Source organism: Brienomyrus brachyistius, unplaced genomic scaffold, assembly GCF_023856365.1.
Source record: "Brienomyrus brachyistius isolate T26 unplaced genomic scaffold, BBRACH_0.4 scaffold63, whole genome shotgun sequence".
Classification (NCBI taxonomy): domain Eukaryota; kingdom Metazoa; phylum Chordata; class Actinopteri; order Osteoglossiformes; family Mormyridae; genus Brienomyrus; species Brienomyrus brachyistius.
The window spans coordinates 304835-312894 of NW_026042338.1; positions in this window are offsets into that span (position 1 = coordinate 304835).

Here is an 8060-nt window from a genome sequence, read left to right on the forward strand (position 1 = left end):
TCTCTCTCTCTCTCTGCCATTGACTCACACTCAGTCTCCCTGATTAAATGCTGTATCTGAAATACACACCACAGGCCAAACTAAGAAGCATATTAAACTAACATCAGGATCAGGCTGCTGTGACGTCATTATTCACTCTTAAACATCAATATTTGCTCCTTTTCTCACTCCCCTCCATGTCGCCTGCATTCGCTGCCGTCAGCAGCCTCTTGCTGTCTCTCCCTCTTCATCTTTACTCTCAGCACAGCAGAGTTTACATGAAAGCAGTTATCAGTAAACAAGTGGTGCTTCTTGGCATGATGCTCAGGAATGGATCTCTCAGGATTTGTTACCTGAATGGGATGATTAATATATGAAGAACCTTTGACTCACATACTGTATACGTCTATCATCTGACTGGCACTAATTATCTCACTGTCTGTACTTACTTTCCTGCTTTTCTGTGGTTGCCCAAAAACTCACACTTCCTCTTCATGATGACAAGCTACTCACTGTGAATAAATGCTGACTGTAATAAAACTATTTGCATTTAAATCACACATTAATAACGCAAAATACCTTAAGTAAGCAAGTATAGCTTTCTACAGTAATGGAATATAAAATTAATCAAACCTATTACTGTCTACAAAATAACACATTCAGCACTATATCAGACTTTACATCAGCTTTCTGACCATTATAAATATACCTGAGTGAGCACCGTTGTTAGTTTCTAGGAGAATGTGCAGTTAATAACATTTCCAGGTAATTTAACCAGCGTAACTGCACATGAGGCAATTATTATAATTATAAACATAGTAGGGGTAGGGGGCGCTATAGAGCGAAAGGGTGACTACGCCACTCTGTAACTGTCGCTAAGACGGTTATTTTATAATCACCTTTTGCTGGTTTGATTTAATATAGAATGTATGCTGTGAAATGTATGCCAGTGCCCTCTGCTGACTATTTAATTGATCCGTGTTAACCCTTGAATACATGGTCAGGTGACGGAATAGGTTAGGTGTAAATGCATGCTGGGAGATTCATGGAGTCAACTTGTGGTTTGTCGGCTTGTCACGGCAGGATCTGTAATAACTCCTAAGCATTTGGTCAGAAGGCGCACACGGTAATTTATATTTATTGTATTTACTTGTTGTCTTGTATTGAAAAGTGGAATTGCGGTGATGTATGAGCCGCTGTTTAGCGGTAATATCATGGATCTTTTAGAATGTCTTGTAAGATTAAATGTAATGCAGGAATTTAATAATATGTTTATTTTATAGTTTTTCACGGTGTCTAGAAGAATAAAGACGGAATAAACTTCAACATCTGTCAGGCGTATGTTTTCTGTACCAGATGAAGAACTTTGGGAGCTGTTATATCTTATATAGTAAAGGTAACCTTACAGTAAATGACGTCTGCTGTCATCTGACGCTATATAGAAAATGTAATTAAATAAGATTAAATTTACCTTCTGCGAGGGGCACCCTAATATAATGATATATATATAATAATTATAATATAATATAATTATATAATTATAATAAATATAATATAATTATAATATAATAATACACTGCTGTCTGTCTGCCATAAAATAAATAAAAGGGGGAATTGGAATTGCATATGACTATGGAGAGAATGGTTGTCTATGGTGAAAGAGGTGTGGAAATGTTTACTAATTCACATAAGGGACAGCATAAAGGGTTGTTTAATTCAGTATCAGAGGAATTCATATATTTGTGTGATTATGATAATCACACTATTATTACTTGATAGTACATCTCTTGAATTGAACTAATTACAGTGTCATGTATAACACTGCACTTTTTAATACATTGTTTGGCAGAACAGACTGCAAAACTGTAGTCTCAATGGAAAGCTGGATGAAATTCCTAGGGTGGCGTAGTCAGCTGTCCACTGAATCTACAGTTTTGTAGTTCGGTCTGTCGCAGTCTGGCGCAGTTGGCAGGATCGTCGTCCTGAGAGCAGAGACGCGTGTTCAGTGTGAATGACTCTTCAGTTGTTTTTCTATTTTTAATTACTTTTTTATTCCTATCCATGTCTTTTTTTCTTTTTGTATGCTCATTATTTAGCCAGTACAGCTGTTTTTATTGTAGTCGAAAACAACAGTGAGTGCCAGTCACTGGCAAATCCCTTGGTTCCCGGTTCCACTCCATCTGTCCTCTGGTGGTCCCCTTGAGCTGTGGACCCCTTTCCAGTGTTCTGCAGCCAGATCCTCCTGAGCCGCACGGAAGCGGAAGTTGGCAAAGTGAGATGTGGCAGTAGGCCTATGCATGCAATTCACTGGAGTATGGAGAGTAAAGCCTTTCGTTTTCTTTAATAAAAGTTGTTCTTGTATTTTCTTATATGCGAGAACATCACAACTGCCACTGCACTTGTTGATGTGTAAGTGTGCCCTATTCAAACAATAAAGAGAAACTACATGCAGCACTGAAAAACTATTCCACAGCCAAAAAAATGTAAACATTCTTTCTATATCAGAAGCTAGTCTCTGACTGAAATTTCTATAAATCTTTATATAAACTGATAGCAATTAACCTAAGAGTGCATGCTTGAATTTTAGTATCTGCATGTACTGTGGAACTAAAAAGAATCATAATCAACATATATAATTATGTAAATGAAAAACAAATATGTTGCATTTTCCTTAATAGTTTTGCACGTTGCCATAATTTATATTTAATTTAAAGTATGAAGCACCCAAGCAAAGTTTATGTTGAAATAATACTCAAGATTCTTAAGTCTTAGCTCTGGCACAGTGGTGGATCTAGAAAATTTTACATGGGGTGGCAAGAGATTTTAACAGAGTGGCATGGAGGTTCAATGAGAAACCGACTATCATTCAGAATCGTGGCGCTCAGGAGCATACTTACACTGAAAAACTGACAATTTATCTAAGCATTTGGACTCTCATGGTTAAAACAATGCTGATTGTACTTTTCATTATCACTGACCAGTTGTTTTTCTTTGTTGTGCTGTGCAGCAGAACGTTTCACAAACATATCCAAATTAAGAGCCTTTGCACGCTGATTGTCAGTGCTCAGCAGAGTTTCCAGGTCCGCGGTGTTCATGCCCAGTTGTGCTATTTTGAAAACATAGTTTCGGGTAAATATTAGGAGGTCATGGGTTGCGGATTTTTGGGCTGATTTCATAATGTTATACAGCAGCAGACTGCAAGGGGAAAAAGAAACTAATTATTATCAGTGCAAGTGGCTCCGAATCCTGAGTAATGCTGGATCTCTAGCCACCTAAAGTAAGAGACAGATGCAGACGGAAAGCAGGGCTGCCGACTACCATGCATCTGGCATGACTTTCACGCTCTCAGACACTCACCAAGGAATCTTCCACTATATTATTCCACTATATGCCTAAATGTAGCTACATCAGAAGCGTTGGTGTAGTTTGCAAATCCTACATACCATTTAGAACAGGGGTCACCAACATGGTGCCCACTGGCACCAGGATGCCCCCAAGCACCACATGAGTCACCCACGGACCTGTTCTAAAAATACCACAACTCACCAGTGGGCAGCGACTAAAATTTCATTTTATCTTGTTGCTATTCTTCTTTAATCACATTTGTATTTATATAGATTTGAAAATGACAATATCCAAAAAAGCATTTAAAACGTGTTTATTCTACATGAAGTTTAGATAAGTTTAGGTAAAGTCTGTTCTGGTAGCCTTTGTATGGCTCAGTACCCGTGAAGTAGCTCTCAGTTTCAAAAAGGTTGCTGACCCTTGATATATAGTATACCCCAATCTTGGGTGATATATCCTAATCAGTAAAATAACAGTCGGCTAAATTCCGCATAGTGATCTCATTAACTGCGTGTTGTTGCTGAAATACATCACACAGACGTCGGGGGAATGTCGAATCATCAGAATATGTAAGATTTATACATTTGGTTAAGCTGAACGCATTTGCTGTTGAATGCAATTCCTATCACATTAACAATTACTGGTTGAAAAATGAATTGCTGTTAGTGTCTTAAATCATACTGCTGTAAAAGTAAAATTAAAAAAAAAAAAGTTAAAAAAAACAGAAATCAATATGCTTAGAATATGGGTTAAGATGGAAAATAATTTTTCCATCCCAATCCTAATCATGTTAATGCAAATTTACAGCAGTGTGGATTCTCAGAAAAAAAGGTACTCTGACATAAAGATCAGCAATACAGTGCAAATAACATTTAATTTCACATTTATACAAAAAAAGGACAGGGCATTTCGATGATAAAATCTGTAGTGAACAATAAGTCGCATCAAAACAAAACCTGGAATTCGGTCATGCTACCTTAAGGTTAAACATTACTTTGTGCAAAGTTCCTTGTTCTGAAATAAATACTTTCTGCAATAGCACATCCAACCATATTCACACAGTCTTTATCGTTATTTATTTATTCAGCCGTTTTTTTCTTACTGCCAGCATCTCATAAAAAGGGTCAGTGCTCACAGCAGCAGTGATGCTCTGTATCCACTTGTCCTTCTCCTCAGGGGTTGGCGCCGAGATGCGGTACACCACATGATTGCCCTCTACCAGGCGGCCGTCCGCCTCCGTTTTGCAGGCTTTCATCAGCTGTCTGCTGTTGTTAGGGATGTACAGTTCAAAGCAGTTAGGCTTCCTGAGATCCTTCACCTCACGGATGCTCAGATTCTCCAGCGGAATGATCACCCTGGGTTTCTTATCCGTAGTATGTTTAAAGTAGTAAAGGCAGTTGTCCATCAGGATGAACCACCGCCTTTTCCATGTTTTCACCCGTCCTCCTCCCAGTTTGAAGAACCAACCCTCTCTGTCAGGGTTGAAGAAGGCATTGTTCCCATTGTCTTCAGGAATCTTGAATGGCTCATTCTTTATGCTCTTATAAAGATTTCGGAGGAGTTCATCTGGCAGGTTGCCTCCATCATTGATTCCTCGATTCATGGAGATGAACCTGTCCACACTGGGCTTGTCTCTCACATTTGGATTATGAAGGCTAGTGTTTAGCATGATTATGGAAAATGAAAGTACATAGCAGGTGTCAATGTTCTGGAAGACTCCAGGATTACATTGACAGTACCTCTGTGCAAAGGCCTCCATCATCCTGTCAATCTTTTGTGCTTCTCCTGGCAGACGGAAACTCCAGAGGAACTGCCTGAGAGCCTGTACCAGGTTGAACCCTGCGAATTCATGAAGCCCAAGAAATGTTTGGAGGACTTGGATATTGAAGTTGTCTCTCTCACCCAGGTAATCCCCAATGGCTGTTTTGTTCAGCCCCTCTCCCTTGTATAGGAGCTGGGCGATGTCCTCAGACGTGTGCCGGAGAAGATTGTTTTGTACCATGAACAGGATACCCTTCTTAGGGTCCATGTTGAATTTCTTTCTTCCCATGGCGACATGCCTATTCTTTTCTAAGATTTGGCTGCGTTTGGTGCTGGATTCAAGGCCCTCCACTTCCATGAGGGCCTCTCTCAGCGCCTCCCGCAGCCTCTGGATCTCCAGCAGAAGGGCTCCTTTCCTCAAGTTCAGAGTGCTTCTCTGGACTCAGGTCCATGGAGACTGCAGCAGACAGGAAAAGGAGATCGTCAGCGGGTGTGGAGCTCAGCAGGTTGGCCATCTCTGCCAGTTTGGTTGTTGGTTCAACTCCCATGGCAGAGTAATCGTAACATTGTTAAGCCCTTGAGCAAGTCCCTTAGACCCAAGTGCTCTGACCCCAAACTCTCCTCACTTCGGACAAAAGCATATGCTGAATATATGTAATCCCAAAGGGCAGTTACAGAAGACCCCAGGACCGGAGTAACGTGGGAAGCAATTACTGGTGCCTGGACGCTTTGGGGCATGCTAATAAACTGCATCCAAAGGCAAATGGCTAATAAAGAATGCTCTGAATGCCAGGCATTCGTCCAGCAGTGAGATCGTAGAGATAATGAATAAAGATAGAAAGTGTGAATAAAGATAAAACATTTTGATTGTATTTGCGAAGTGATGCTGGATGCGCTGAGCTCGCCGGGAAGGTCATGTGGTCCGCATTCCCTCCCTATGCACACGTGATCAGCTCAATCACACCGAAATTGTCGGTTTGCTGCCCTTCAGGGAAACAATCTAAAGGGTGTTACAGGAAAAGTAATCGATGCAAGAGCCAATGATGTTCTCCTGGTGCCTACCCCTGTTTATGTTATCGTTACTGAAACAAACAATGATGAACTATAATAAGCATTTATAAGCCATGATGACGAATCTTGTTTTATGAATATAGATTTTCCCAACAATATAATTTTATTGAGTAAAAGATAAAGCGTATCATCATTTAGGACAACACCAAAGATAATATCATTACAAGTAAAGGAAGTCAAGAAATGAAATTTTGTACTTGTTGAGAAGCAACAAGAGAAGAACAAGTGGTCCAAAGTTTCTATGTCATTATTTTAAAAGGTGCAAATATATTATCAAAGTTAAACTTAGCATGAAGAAATTCATTACAGGGATATATAACATTGAATATTTTAAAGTGTAACTCTGACTTTGAGGGGTATTGGATAATAAATATATTTAGTGCAAATGTGTTTACTGGTTAATTTGAACTTTTATTGGAAAGGTGACAAAATAGTTCATAAGTAATGTCTAATAATATTATGTCTAATAATTTTATTTAGGAATTTACCCTCCTTAAAAATAATACCATTGTATTGGAGAGGAGGGAGCCTATGAAATAGGTCAAGGGGAGAATTGTTTAAAAGGTTCCTGACCAACATTAAATGTGCAGCTGGAATAGCTTTTAGAACAATATCAAATTCTTTTTTAATAAACTATTATGTTTTAAACAAAAGTTTTCAAAAAACAGAACATTTCCTGTGATGTCCAATAGATGCAAAGCTGACCAGATGTTTTTCTCTACCCAACGTTCATGGTACGGGGACTGATTTCGGTGGGTAATATATCTATTATTCCAAATAGGTACCAAGTTTGGACTGAAAAATAATAAGAGCATAAGAAATTTACAAACGAGAGGAGGCCATTCAGCTCATCAAGCACGTTTGGGGAGAACTTGACTAATAGTTCAGAATTTTTAAAATCTTATCTATAGCTCTGATTTAAAGGAACCCAGGGGTTTAGCTTGCACTACATGAACAGGAAGACTGTTCCATACTCTAACTACACGCTGTGTAAAAGTGTTTTCTCAAGTTCAGTTTAAAATGTTCTCCCATTAATTTCCACCTATGGCCATGAGTTCTAGTATTTAAACTAATATTGAAGCAGCCATTTGGCTGAACAGCATCTCGACCTGTTAGACTCTTATATACTTGCAGGCTCATGATGGTCATTGACAAGATAGGGCATTAAACTTGGCAAAGGGGACCGTAAAGAATGGCAGATAGTTTGTTATTCTTTATATAAATTCAATAACTAAGTCTGCTTTTATTATTGTTTCTATTGATAGGAAAGAGAGAAAAATCCATCAGTTTCTTTTGTTTTCGTTTGTGACTAATTTTCTCTAAAAATGAATTTACTATTAGCAAGACAAAACTTCTGAATTCATTTTCTCAGTCTGTCACTTTGCACACACACACACACACACACACACACACACAGTCAAATGCATTCATAAATGTATATATATATATAGTCAGGAGTGATACTTTCACCACGATATGTCACCCATGTGCACTGTGTCTTCAAGTAGTGAACCAGAGTACAAGGTGCAATGAACCATTAAGGTTACCGCTCTGTTTTACAACTCATGCCACCCCCTGTGGTCAGCACTTCTATCAAGCAGCAAGGCTGATTCAAAGCACACTGGTGAAAGATGAGGAATCCAGAGAACTGTCCTGCTTGACTGGTCTACAGAATCATCACATCTCCAGCCTATCAAGCTCATGTGAGACCAGCTTCACCGTGAGGTCAGAGAAAATACCAAGCCAGTCCCACCTCTGGGAATAGCAGGATTGAAATTTCCCCTAATATTGTCATAAACGGACAGCTCTAATGGCAAAGGACTGCAAAGCTGTAATTGCTGCAAATATAGTTTTCATACAGTTTGATTAATTGAAAATGAAGATGAAACTTATTGCAATATTTA